This window comes from Sarcophilus harrisii, chromosome 3, assembly GCF_902635505.1.
Source record: "Sarcophilus harrisii chromosome 3, mSarHar1.11, whole genome shotgun sequence".
NCBI lineage: Eukaryota > Metazoa > Chordata > Mammalia > Dasyuromorphia > Dasyuridae > Sarcophilus > Sarcophilus harrisii.
Genome location: NC_045428.1, coordinates 159,925,989 through 159,941,264, shown reverse-complemented (window position 1 = coordinate 159,941,264; position 15,276 = coordinate 159,925,989). Strand labels below are relative to the sequence as shown.

General features: G+C 33.0%; 1 protein-coding gene across 1 annotated transcript in view; it reads right to left on the bottom strand.

Moving 5' to 3' along the window:
• MYO16 (myosin XVI) overlaps positions 1–15,276 on the bottom strand; it is a 713,480-nt gene that overhangs the window by 478,383 nt on the left and 219,821 nt on the right. The window lies entirely within an intron of this gene.

The following is a 15,276-nucleotide window of genomic DNA, read 5'->3' as shown; positions in this document are numbered from 1 at the left end:
CAGATTTATGAAATACAATTGAGTTTCAAATAGCAAATTTAGTTAAATAAATACCCTATTATCACTGAAAAACAAAATCATAGAATTAAAAAATTGGAAGGAAGAATCTCAAATGTTTCTTCATAGTGAAACCTAGGACATCCAAAGGTTTATTCTTCATTCACAAGTTCATTCTCCCTCCTTAAGTCCCTTTTGTGGTTTTTGAGAATGTTATTTTTATTCTATGATTCCTGTGATGCTTACACTTTCATTTTTTAAAAAAATAATTTCTCAAAACAATTATAGTGATAGAACCTATTCACATAAAGACAAACCTTTTTAGGATGTCCTTCAAATCTGAATTTTATTTTTTATCTTATTTTAAAAAGCAAATTAATTAACATAGGGTTTTGTTGGTGTTGCTCTTCCATACTCTTTTTTTAATGATTGCCAGATCATCACCTGGAAGTAGTCTAATGTAAAAAATGGTGGGCTGAAGAAATAGAAAAATGATAACAAAAATAATTTCTTTTAACATTATCATGAAACTTTGGTAGCTACACAGCATGGTATGGGCAACAAAATCAACATGGAAGTTATTTTAGCTCAACCACTGGCCACAACCTCCTCTTTTTTTAATATGTAGGAAAGGGAATGCTAAATAATTTTCTCCAATTTAAAGCTGTGCCAAAATTCATCAGACTAGGCAAACAAAATGAGGGATTTTCTTTTTTTTTTCTCAAGAATCATGCCTTGAAATTTATTTAGTTCATAGTTACCAGTCTAGGAAAGTAACTTTTCACAACCTTTGGTTAATTAGGAAAAATAACACTACTACTACTACCACCACCAACAACTTACATTTTGTAGCAATTACAAGTTTGCAAGGTACTTTATGTATATTAGGAGCTACATTTAAACCTTATTATTCATGAGAAAAGTTAACTTGACAAGGTGAATATTTAAACAAAAGAAATACAGATAACTTCATTTTTTAATAGAATAAGTTTTCATAGTATTCTAAAACTATGACACTGGCAAGTTCTGTTTCCTTAAGATTTTCATATAGTCAATGCTGTCTGTAATAGTACAATAGTTTGAAGTTTTCAAAGTGAGTAGACTTTAGAAATATCACAAGTAAAAGAGATAAGAAGAAATCTGGGTCTATCTGTGCTGAATTAAATCAAGTCTGAAGACCTAGTTAAGGTTGAAAAATGAAACAGGGAGGAAAGCATCAAAGGGAATGATTGTATGAAAAGGAAAGATATGATAAAAATAACTCATAAAGCACAGAATAAAATGATTTGGAGGGGAAATATCAGAATAGGCATGCCAGTAGCATTGATATAAACTCCTAAAGGGTCTAAGGTAGAAAAATGATGGGCTGAAGAAACAGCAAAGGGATAAAAAGAATAGATTTCTTTTAACATTATCATGAAGCTCTGGGAGCTACACAGCACGATATGGACAGCAAAAGTCAAGATTTTTTTCTATTTTTAAACGGTAAAAATCACTTCCTTCTAAGCCTAAAAATACTTTCCTGAAATTGGCATTGGCACAATGGTTTTTACAAAGAAAAAGCAGAAGAAAATAAAAAGGTGTGAGAATTTAAGGAAAGTACTATATGAAGGTCCATCATTATGAAATCTTAAATCTCATTCTTTTTTTGTTCTTACTATACAAAACAGTAAGGTACTTATGTATGAAACACTTTCTATCCTTACTCTGCTGTAATTGTACCCCAACAATTTCAAATATGAGTATGTAATGTTTAATGATGACATACTTTCCTGAATAGGATTTCTTGATACTGTCTGAACTTGTCACCTTTTGAACTTATAAAAATAACCATTTCCCATGCGGTTGGAGAAACTAGGTATCTCTGTTTAAATGTGTTCATGAGCTGCTCTTTCCATTTAAGAAAGTCACTGCTTCCAATCCATTTCTAATTGGAAGTCACTGATGCAATTACCAAGACTGAGATATTGAGGTCAGTGCTAATTTCAGTTGCTTCCTATTTTTTGTCCTTGTCCATATTGAGATTTTGTAGCTTAGTTAATTCAAACTCATTTTCTCTTCGTGTTTTGAATCAAGAGGATAAGATCTACTTAGCAGGATCCTTAGCTTAATTTAGATTCACTTCTACTATTAACAAGATTCTATAATAAACAGAGGAATTCTAGTTCCATGGGACCAATATCCACAGCATGATAAATATACATCAAAATTTTATATGTAGTCTGTTTCTCTAAAGGAGATTTTAAAAGACTAGTATAAAAGTTAATTAAGTAGAAATATAAATTTGCACAAAGCCCTGGTTATGTGCTTCACTGTGATTTTGAATAATATAACACTTTTAATATGTATTAAAACATCAAAAAGTAGCACTAAAGCCTAAGCCCTGGATTAATTTTCAGGGTATAAAATAAAAAAGAAACAGTCCAATGAGAGTTGTACGATTCCATTTCAAAAGTATAGTGTTATTCTATCTATAATATGCCATTAAAATTATACACACAAATACATAAAATGTTTTTGATTCATACCATTTGAAAATATGTGATGGTATATTATGATAGCATGCTAGGAAATGCAGATTTTATGTACAGCATATATTGGTATCTATGTGTATATAGTTATATATATATATATATACATATATATATATGTGTATATATATATATATACATTCATATAAATATGTACTCACACACACATAAATATACACACAAACTTACATATATGTATAGATATACCTAAGAATGTATATTCTAAGACATTCACAGTCTAATATGTAAGCAGACATTAACACAGGTAAATGTATAAAACAGGGTATATGAAATAGAAGATTGCTTCAAACAGCAGTAGGAAGCTTTATCGGGAAGGTAATAAATACTTTATATGTGTGGCCCTAGGGTATGGGTGAACAAATCTAGAAAAGCTCCTTGAAACAACTGGCAAATGAACTTAGCTTTAAAAGAGAAATGGAAATTTAACAGATGAAAGTGGGAAGAAGGAGTTCATGATATGGAGAAAAGCTTAAGCAAAAGTATGGAGGTAAAAGAGTCTAATGTAGATTATGAGGATAAAGAGTGCTCCAATTTGACTGAAGCATGGAGTTTATGGAAGAAAATACTTGCCAGTGTCACAGTATTAGAGGATTCATAATCCACAATAAAAATAAAAATAGAACTAATGAGAATAATAAAGTAAGAAAAAGAAGTATAAGAAGTTGCTGCTGGAGGATGGAATTTTAAAGTCCATAAGTATAATTAATTCCCAAGGGGGTGAAGTCTAAATTGAAGTGAAAACAGAAGACCTTGGAGTTGAGGAAATTTGGGATTCTGTGGAAAATTTGCTAAGAGAATGATCAAAATTATTCAAAATCAGAAAAACTTGGGTTTGATTCTGCATAATAGTACTTATCACTTGTGTGAATTTGGTTAAGCAAGTTAAATTTCTGTTTTTTTTGTTTGTTTGTTTGTTTTTATCTTAGTTTCCATATCCGTAAAATTAAGGGATTGGACTGGATACACTTCAAGGTCTCTTCTAACTCATAACTATATCTCATTAAGAAATGTTTCTTATTGCCTTCAGAAGGAGATCAAAACAAGTGTAAATTATTCCTCTCCAAGAAGAATCTATGCTTCTTTGATTTAGCTACCTTTTGTTACTTTACTTTCTGGTTTTATTTATAATGAGATCCAATATAGGCTATAATAAAATTTCAATATAATAGCCAAAATTATCTTTCTAAGTCATCTGTCTGTCAATATTATTCTCTTCCTTGAAATCTTTATTGGTTCTCCATTTTATTAACTATAATAGACAAATACCTCAAGCTGGCATTTAAAAGCAGTAGAGTATAGGCCCCAGGCTCTAGAAATGTCTATACACTTTTACTTCATACTTATCCCTTTCAAAATTCTATATTCCAACTAAACACAACATTTCTCTAAACTAGATCAGTTTGATCTTTGACTTTTTTAAAAATTTTGCCTCAGAAGACTTCTTATGCTGGTGATACCTCCATACTTGAAGCAATCTCCTTCTCGTGTGAGTTCTTTCAGACAGCTTCATTTGAGAAGATGCTCATGCTAGTCATGTTTAATTCTGGCCAGCTCAGCTGTTAGAGTTAAAGTTAGAGTTAGGGATGGGACTTACCTGATTTTTCTACCTATCTTGAATTTAAGTACCTTCCCTGTCCAAGTTTCCTTTTATATGACATCTTCCCAAATTAATATATAACATCCTACCAGAATTTGTATTATATCAAGGTAACTTTGAGGGATCCAGAATCCCTTCAATATTAGGATAAGGGGTTCAAGCAGAATTATTCAAGAATACTATTTTAGTATAATTCAAACCTTTCTCAACTTGTTAAATGAATAGGTTTACTTGAAATTTGGTTGTATGGACTTCAACTGTTTCATAGATGCTGTGTTATAGTTGGTTCCCAGGATGACTCATTCCTGAAGTGCTTCTAGTTACACTTGAATTATGCTAGTTTACTCACAGCATATTATAGAAATTTGCCCATAAGTTGTTCTGAATAATTCTGTTTAGCAAAAACATCCCCCAAATCTTCTAAGTTAACATTGCTATAAATCAATGAAACTCTGTAGTATGGTATCACTGCAAAGATAGGTCTACATATATAACATATTTTCTATGGAATTGATTTTCCCCTTGTAAAGTAATTTTATTTATTGTTGGTTTTATAGGATGAATTCATGAAGCTACCACAATATGGAACAATTGTTTCTCGGGGAAAATACACTGAGAGTTCCACCTAGGCATACCAAGACCACAGCTAACTCATATCACAGTCATGGCAGTTAAAAAAAAAAAGAAACTTCCTATGCCCAAACCAGATTAAATACCTGTTAGGTGGTAAGCACCCATCCCCATTCCTTCCAAGTTAATGGTCTTGTTTTCTCTGTTCCTTGACAAGCAGCATGATATAATTATTAGTTTGGTATTATGATACTGAAGCTTATATCCTGACTGTATTTTACTGTTTAAACATGAGCAAGTCTTTTATTCTCTGTAGGTCTCAGTTTTTTAAACTGAAAGAGTTGAAATTGATAATTTCAGAGAATCTTTCTAATTCAAAAGTTGTGAATTTGTGAATTAGGAATTGAAATGAAGAGAAGATTATGACACAAAGACCTGGACCAAGATAGGGTATGTATTGAAAAAGGAGATGATGGAATGAGGAAAAGGGCAGAGAAGATAGTAGGGGCAGTGGCAAGATGTAGCTTTCATTTCTTTTATTTTTCTCCTTCTCTTCTAGTTGGTGGTAAAGAGAAGAGTAGTGATGAAGAGAGGAACAAAAACTGAAAGTTATTTTCTTCCAAATGATTTTAAATAGTTTACCTTTTTTAGCCTAAACCCTAGAGTAATAAGAAATAGGCTAAGATGGGAAGGGAGTCAGTCAAATACTAAACTTGAAATTCTAAAAATAAAAGGAGAGATCAATAAAATTGAAAGTAAAAAACTATTGAATTAATTAATAAAACTAAGAGTTGGTTCTATGAAAAAACCAACAAAATAGACAAACCCTTAGTAAATCTGATTAAAAAAAGGAAAGAGGAACATCAAATCGTTAGTCTTAAAAATAAAAAGGGAGAGCTCGCCTCTAACGAAGAGGAAATTAGAGCAATAATTAGGAATTACTTTACCCAACTTTATGCCAATAAATTCGAAAACTTAAATGAAATGGAAGAATATCTTCAAAAATATAGCTTGCCCAGATTAACAGAGGAAGAAGTAAATATCCTAAACAGTCCCATCTTAGAAAAAGAAATAGAACAAGCTATTAACCAACTCCCTAAGAAAAATTCCCCAGCACCAGATGGATTTACATGTGATTTCTACCAAATATTTAAAGAACAATGAACTCCAATGCTATATAAACTATTTGAAAAAATAGGGAAGGAGTCCTACCAAACTCCTTTTATGACACAGACGTGGTAGTGATACCTAAACCAGGTAGACTGAAAACAGAGAAAGAAAATTATAGCCCAATCTCCTTAATGAATAATAATGCTAAAATCTTAAATAAAATATTAGCAAAAACATTACAGAAAATCATCCCCAAGATAATACACTATGACCAAGTAAGATTTATACCAGGAATGCAGGGCTGGTTCAATATTAGGAAAACTATTAGCATAATCGACTATATCAATAACCAAACTAACAAAAACAATATAATCATCTCAAAAGATGCAGAAAAAGCATTTGATAAAATCCAACATCCATTCCTAATAAAAACACTTGAGAGTATAGGAATAAATGGACTTTTCCTTAAAATACTTAGGAGCATATATTTAAAACTATCAGTAAGCATCATATGCAATGGGGAAAAACTGGAACCTTTCCCAGTAAGATCAGGAGTGAAACAACGTTATCCAGTATCACCATTATTATTCAATATTATATTAGAAACATTAGCCTCGGCAATAAGAGTCAAGAAAGAGATTAAAGGAATTAGAATAGTCAATGAGGAAACCAAACTATCCCTCTTTGCAGATGATATGATGGTATACTTAGAGAACCCCAGAGATTCTACTAAAAAGCTATTAGAAATAATTCATAAGCAAAGTTAGCTTAGCAAAGTTGCAGGATATAAAATAAATCCCCATAAATCCTCAGCATTTTTATACATCACCGACAAAATCCAACAGCAAGAGATACAAATAGAAATTCCATTCAAAATAACTGTTGACAGCATAAAATATTTGGGAATCCATCTAACAAAAGAAAGTCAGGAATTATATGAGCAAAATTACAAAAAACTTTCAACACAAATAAAGCCAAACTTAAATAATTGGAAAAATATTAAGTGCTCTTAGATAGGCCAAGTGAATATAATAAAGATGATAATACTCCCTAAACTAATCTATTTATTTAGTGCTATACCAATAAGACTTCTAAGAAAATATTTTAATGATCTAGAAAAAATAACAATGAAATTCATATGGAATAATAAAAGGTCAAGAATCTCAAGGGAATTAATGAAAAAAAAAAAATCAAATGAAGGTGGCCTAGCTGAACTGATCTAAAACTATATTATAAAGCAGCAGTCTCCAAAACCATTTGGTATTGACTAAGAAATAGATTAGTAGTTGATCAGTGGAATAGGTTAGGTTCACAAGACAGAATAGTCAACTATAGCAATTTAGTGTTTGACAAACCCAAAGATCCTAACTTTTGGGACAAGAATTCATTATTTGACAAAAACTGCTGGAATAACTGGAAATTAGTATGGCAGAAATTAGGCATGGACCCACACTTGCCACTGTATACCAAGATAAGAACAAAGTGGGTCCATTATTTAGGCATAAAGAATGAGATTATAAATAAATTAGAGGAACATAAGATAGTTTATCTCTCAGACCTGTGGAGGAGGAAGAAATTTGTGACCAAAGATGAACTAGAGACCATTATTGATCACAAAATAGAAAATTTTGATTACATCAAATTAAAAAGGTTTTGTACAAACAAAACTAATGCAAACAAGATTAGAAGGGAAGCAACAAACTGGAAAAACATCTTCACAGTTAAAGGTTCTGATAAAGGCCTCATTTCCAAAATATATAGAGAATTGACTCTAATTTATAAGAAATCAAGCCATTCTCCAATTGATAAATGGTCAAAGGATATGAACAGACAATTTTCAGATGATGAAATTGAAACCATTACCACTCATATGAAAGAGTGTTCCAAATCACTATTAATCAGAGAAATGCAAATTAAGACAACTCTGAGATACCACTACACACCTGTCAAATTGGCTAAGATGACAGGAAAAAATAATGATGAATGTTGGAGGAGATGTGGGAAAACTGGGACACTGATGCATTGTTGGTGGAGTTTTGAACGAATCCAACCATTCTGGAGAGCAATCTGGAATTGTGCCCAAAAAATTATCAAACTGTGCATACCCTTTGACTCAGTAGTGTTACTACTGGGCTTATACTCCAAAGAGATACTAAAGAAGGGAAAGGGACCTATATGTGCCAAAATGTTTGTGGCAGCCCTGTTTGTAGTGTCTAGAAGCTGGAAAATGAATGGATGCCCATCAGTTGGAAAATGATTGGGTAAATCATGGTATATGAATGTTATGGAATATTATTGTTCTGTAAGAAATGACCAGCGGACGAATACAGAGAGTCTTGGAGAGACTTACATGAACTGATGCTAAGTGAAATGAGCAGAACCAAGAGATCATTATATACTTCAACAACGATACTGTATGAAGATGTATTCTGATGGAAGTGGACTTCTTTGACAAAGAGAAGATCTAACTCAGTTTGAATTGATCAATGATGGATAGAAGCAGGTACACCCAAAAAAAGAACACTTGGAAATGAATGTAAACTGTTCACATTTTTGTTTTTCTTCCTGGGTTATTTTTATCTTCTGAATCCAATTCTCCCTGTGCAACAAGGGAACTGTTTGGTTCTGCACACAGATATTGTGTCTAGGATATACTGCGACCTATTTAACATATATAGAACTGCTTGCCATTTAGGGGAGGGGGTGGAGGGAGAGAGGGGAAAAATCAGAAGTGAATGCAAGGGATAATGTTGTAAAAAATTACTCTGGCATGGATTCTGTCAATAAAAAGTTATAATAATAATAATAATAAAAGATGGGAAGGGAGTAAGGTACATATTCTCATTTTCCAAATTCCTTCAGTTCTCTCTCTTTACAAAACATTCCCCTCATTGAATGCTCAACCATCCATCCCAAAAGTGTTGTTGTTATGCTGCCTTTATTTTCAAAAATAATCAATGACATTGGGTATAAATGAAGCAGAGTTGTATAAAGTTATCAGCCTTACTCACTGTTCCAGGGTCATTGAAGCCTAGTGGCAAAACAAAAGTCAGGCTTACTGGTGAGAGCCCAGGATGCAGTGAATGACCTTGGTGTCTATTATGCCTGACCATGCTGTAAGTGCTCTATAGCTCCTGCTTCAGCTGTTTTCATAGCCATTGGAACAAATTGTTTTCCTCTATCCATTCTGCTAGGGGAAGTTTTAACATGTTTGGGGTAGACACTCCCCTAACTCATCAATGAGTTTGAGAACTGCTAGGTTACCCATGTGCCAAGACAGCTTTACTAGGATGTGGTCACTGTGTACTCTATAGCTTCATAAAGACACGGGTAAGGGGGAGAGGGGCAGAGCCAAGATGGCAGAGAGGACACAGTGTCTTTCTGAGCTCTCCTTTACCCTCAAACTATTTTTATGAAACTCAGTCTTGGAGTTAGTGCTTAGCTGTCAAAACCCATAAATATTGGGAGTACAACATGTTACCAACAGAAGATAATCTTGAAATTCACCAGAAAAAGTCTGTTTTTACTATCACACAGGGACAGAATGGGGCTAGGCCAGGCACAGACTGAGGCAGATAAACAGTGAGAGCACAATGAACAGTACATGCTGAGCAGACCAAAGGGGGGTGGAGGGGATGGGTGTGGTCTTCTCCAGTGGAAAATCTGCAGGGAGAATGCTACCACAGTGTTGGCTAATCTGCTCTGGCAGCAAGCCAGTAGATCAGCAGAGAAGCTTTAAACACAGAAAGTAAAGACTATAACCCCAAAATACTAGAGTCTCTGGGACCTGGCCACATCCATCAGCACTAGGAGGGATTCAGCACAATCCCAGCGTGCAACCACTAATCCTAGTGCAGACACCAATCCCAGCACAGATGCCGATCCCAGCACAGTCACTGCCTTTTGCTGCTGCTTCACTGATACTTCCTGTTGTCTGTAGAGGAAGCCTGGAAATACCCCACTACCCTATAAGTAGACTGAAGCATTTGTTTGTTTATTTGTTTTATGTTAAAATGAGTAAAAAGGCAAAGTGGATTCTAACTATTGATAGCTTCTATAGTGAAAGAAAGAAGATTTCAAACTCTGAGGAGACTAAAAACAGTTTGTCTCTTGATCCAAAGGTGGATATGATCTGGTCCCCACTACATAAGGCTCTCATAAAAGAAATTAAAAAGGCTCTTAAAAGTGAGCTAGAAGGAAAATGGGGAAAGGAAAGGAAAGGTTTGCAAGAGGGTCTGGATAAGGCATGTAACTCATTAAAAGATAGAATGGGAAAAGAAAACAACTCCCTGAAAAACAGAATTAGTAAATTGGAAAAGAAAATAACTCCTTAAAAAATAAAATTGTAGAAATGGAAAAAAATTCCATGGAACAAAACAACTCATTTAAAAACTCAACTAGACAATTACAAAAAGAAATTTAAAAAGTAAATGAAGAAAATAATTCATGAAAATTCAGAACTGAAGAAATGGAAACAAATGACTCAAAGAGACCACCAAGAATCAGTCAAGCAAAACCAAAAAAAAAAAAAAAAAAGGGAAAGAAAAGAAAAGAAAAAAAATAGAAAAAATGTTAAATACATACTTGGGAAAACAACAGACCTGGAAAAAAAGATCTAGGAGAGATAATCTAAGGATTATTGGACTCCCTGAAAATCATGATGCAAAAAAGAGGTCAGATACTATTTTTCAGGAAATCATCAAAAAGAACTGCCCAGATGTTATAGAAAGACAAGGTAAAATAGACATTGAAATAATTCATTGATCACCTACTAAAAGAGATCTCAAAATTAAAACTCCAAAAGATATTGTGGCTAAATTCCAGAACTATCAGACCAAGGAAAAAATATTACAAATAAATACTACAGAAAAAAAATTCAGATACTGAGGAGCCACACTAAGGATTACTCAGGATCTAGCAATGTCCACATTAAGGAATTAAAGGGCCTGGAATCTGATGTTCCGAAAGGCAAAAGACCTTGGTATGCAGCCAAGAATAACTTACCCAACCAAACTGAGCATTTTCTTCCAGGGAAGAAGATGGACATTCAGTGAAATAGGTGAATTTCATTTATTTCTGATGAAAAAACCAGAAGTAAACAAAAAGTTTGATCCCCAAATATAGGACTCAATAGAAGCATAAAAAGAGAACTTGTATTACTTGAGAACTATATTTCTATTAAGGATATACATAAAGAGTACATCCATAATTTGGTTTTACTGTTATAATATAAGAACGTATCTAGAGGTGGAAAGGAAATTGTACCAGAAAAAGGGAAAAGTGGAGGTACTACATCTCACAAAGAGGCAAAGGAAATCTATTATATTTGAGGAAAAGAAGGGAGGGGGATGAACATAATGTGAATCTTACTCTCATCAGAATTGGCTCAAAGAGAAAATATTAGATATGTTCCCTTTACAGAGAAACTTCTCCCACCTCATTGAAAAGTGGGAGGGGAAATGTGAAAAGGGAAAGAGTAGGCTAAATAGAAGGGAATACAGAAATTATAAGGGAGAGGTTTAAGAAAGGGAGAGGGACTTTAAGTGGGGGAGGGATCCTAAAGAGAGAGGGCTGCGTGAAGTAAGTAGTACTCATAAATTTAATACTGGGGAGGGGGGTAAGGAGGAAAGGAAAAAGAAAAGCATAATCTGGAGTTAACAAGATGGCAGGAAATGCAAAATTGATAATTTTAACCATAAATGTGAATGGGGTAAATCCCCCCATAAAATGGAAGCAGATAGCAGACTGAATTAAAAGCCATACTCCTACCATATGTTGTTTAAAGGAAACACACTTGAAGCAGGGCAATACATACAGAGTAAAAGTAAAAGGCTGTAGCAGAATCTACTATGCTTCAGGGGAAGTCAAAAAGCAGGGGTAGCCATTCTAATCTCAGATCAAGCAAAAGCAAAAATTCATCTAATTAAGAGATAAGGAGGGCACTCTAAGGGCACTATATCTTGCTAAAGGATAGCATAGATAATGAAGCAATATCAACACTAAACATATATGCACAAAGTGGTATAGCATCTAAATTCTTAAAGGAGAAGTTAAGGGAGCTGCACAAAGAAATAGCAAAATTATAACAGTGGGAGATATCAACCTTGCACTCTCAGAACTGTAAAGGGCAGAACTCTGGATAAGTATACTTAAGGCTCAGTATGATTGATTTAAACAAGATGTTAACTCAGTGGAATTGATAATACAATGCTTATGTAGGTTAGCATGTGAGTTCTCTAGTTCAATATAATAATTGGTTTATACTCAGTATACTGTAATGATGTAATTGTAATAGAACATATAAATTGGGACAAACTCAGACAGAGACAGATTCAGAGAAGCAAAGGACTAGAGGCTTGAGCTCAAGCTCTTGGACTTAGAGAGATATTCCATCTTCATCAGACTTGTGGTGGCTCTCCTGCTCCCCTCACTGAGACCAAGGACGGTCTGAAGGGCCTCCAAAAAGCTAGCTGAGCCCCAGGCAAGGAGACAATAAAGACTTTTGGACTTTATCCTTGGCTATTCTTGTGGTGATTAGTCTGCTGCTGAAACAAAAGCTGGTATCAAGACCTCCAGAAAGCTAAACTAGAACATTACACCGAACTAGATAAATAAAACCACAAAATAAATAAGAAAGAAGTTAAAGAGGTAATTAGAATACTTGAAAAGTTAGGTATGATAGATCTTTGGAGAAAACTAAATGGAGACAGAAAGGCATTTACTTTCTTCTCAGCAGCTCATGGAACCTATACAAAAATCGACTATATATTAGGACAGAAAGACCTCAAATTCAAATGCAAAAAGCAGAAATAATAAATGCATCCTTTGGAGATCATGATGCAATATAAATTACATTCAATAAAAAGCCAGGGGAAAAGAGACCTAAAAGTAATTGGAAATTAAATAATCTCATCCCAAAGAATGAATGGGTGAAACAGCAAATCATAGACATAATAATTTCATCCAAGAGAATGACAATAATGAAATGACATACCAAATGTCTGGGATGCAGCCAAAGTGGTAATAATGGGAAATTTTATATCTCTAGAGGCCTACTTGCATAAAATAGAGAAAGAAAAAATCAATGAATTAGGCATGCAACTAAAAAAGCTAGAAAAGAGCAAATTAAAAACCCCCAATCAAAAACTAAATTTGAAATTCTAAAAATAAAAGGAGAGATTAATAAAATTGAAAATAAAAAATATTGAATTAATAAATAAAACTAAAAGTTGGTTTTATGAAAAAACCAACAAAATGGATAAACCCTTGGTAAATTTAATTAGAAAAAGGAAAATTCAATTGTTAGTGTTAAAAATGAAAAGGGAGAACTTGTCACTAATGATTAGGAAATTAGAACAATTATCAGGAGTTACTTTGCCCAACTTTATGCCAAAATATTTGATAACTTACATGAAATGGATTAATACCTTCAAAAATATAGGTTGCCCAGATTAACAGAGGAAGAAGTATATTGATTAAATAGTCCCATTTTAGAAAAATAAATAGAACAAGCTATTAAGCAACTCCCTAGGCAAAAAATCCCCAGGACCAGATGGATTTACATGTGAATTCTACCAAACATTTAAAGAACAATTAAGTCCAATACTATATAAACTATTTGAAAAAATAGGGATGGAAAGAGTCCTACCAAATTCCTTTTATGACACAGACATGGTACTGATACCTAAACCAGGTGGGATGAAAACAAAGAAAACTATAGATTAATCTCCCTAATGAACATTGATGAAAAAAATCATAAATAAAATAACAAAAAGATTACAGAAAACCATTCCCAATGTAATACACCATGACCAAGTATGATTTATACCAGGAATGCAGGGCTTGTTCAATATTAGGATAACTATTAACATAATTTACTATATCAATAATCAAATCAACAAAAAACATATGATCATCTCAATAGATGTAGAAAAAGCATTTGATAAAACCCAATACCCATTCCTATTAAAAACACTAGAGAGTAGAGGAATAAATGGGCTTTTCCTTAAAATAGTCATTAGCATCTGTTTAAAACCATTAGTAAAGATCATATGTAATGGACATAAACTGGAACCATTCCCAATAAAATCAGGAAGGAAACAAGGTTGCCAACTATCACCATTACTATTCAATATACATAGAAATATAGTCATACATACATAGAAATGCCAGCTTTGGCAATAAGAGGTTAAAGGAATTTGAGTAGATAATGGGGAAACCAAATTATCACTCTTTGCAAATGATATGATGGTGTACGTAGAGAACCTTAGAGATTCTACTAAAAAGCTATTAGAAATAATCCACAACTTTAGCAAAGTTGCAGGATACAAAATAAATCCACATAAATCATCAGCATTTTTATACATCACTAACAAAATCCAACAGCAAGAGATACAAACAGAAATTCCATTTAAAATAACTGTCCATAGTATAAAATATTTAGGAATCTGCCAAGGGAAAGTCAGGAACTATATGAATAAAACTACAAAACACTTCCCATACAAATAAAGTCAGATCTAACCAATTAGAAAAATATTAAGTGCTCTTGGATAGGTCGAGCAAATATAATAAAGATGGCAATACTATCTAAACTAATCTGTTTATTTAGTGTTATGCCAATCAGACTCGCAAGAAACTATTTTAATGACCTAGAAAAAATAACAACACAATTTATCTGGAAGAACAAAAGGTCAAGAATTTCAAGGGAGCTGATGAAAAAAAAAAAATCAAATGAAGATGGTTTAGCTAGACCTGATCTAAAACTATATTATAAAGCAGCAGTCATCAAAATCATTTAATATTGGCTAAGAAATAAACAAGTTGATGAGAGGAATAGCTTAGGTTCACAGGACAAAATAGTCAATAACTATAGCAATCTAGTCTTTGACAAACTCAAAGACCCTAACTTTGGGGATAAAAATTCATTGTTTGACAAAAATTACCGGGAAAATTAGAAATGAGTATGGCAGAAACTAGGCATTGACCCACACTTAATACCATACACCAAGATAAGATCAAAATGGATTCATGATTTAGATATAAAGAATGAGATTATAAATAAATTAGAAGAAAATAGGATAGTTTACCTCTCAGACTTGTGGAAGATGGAAGGACCAAAGAGGAACCAGAGATCATCATTGATTACAAAATAGAAAATTTTGTGAAATCAAATTAAAAATCTTTTATAGAAACAAAACTAATGGAGACAAGATTAGAAGGGAAGGAATAAACTGGAAAAACATTTTTACAGTTAAAGGTTCTGATAAAGGCCTCATTTCCAAAATATATAGAGAATTGACTCTAATTTATAAGAAATCAAGCCATTCTCCAATTGATAGATGGTCAAAAAATATGAACAGACAATTTTCAGATGATAAAAGTGAAACTATTTCTACTCATATGAAAGGGTGTTCGAAATCATTATTGATCAGAGAAATGCAAATTAAGACA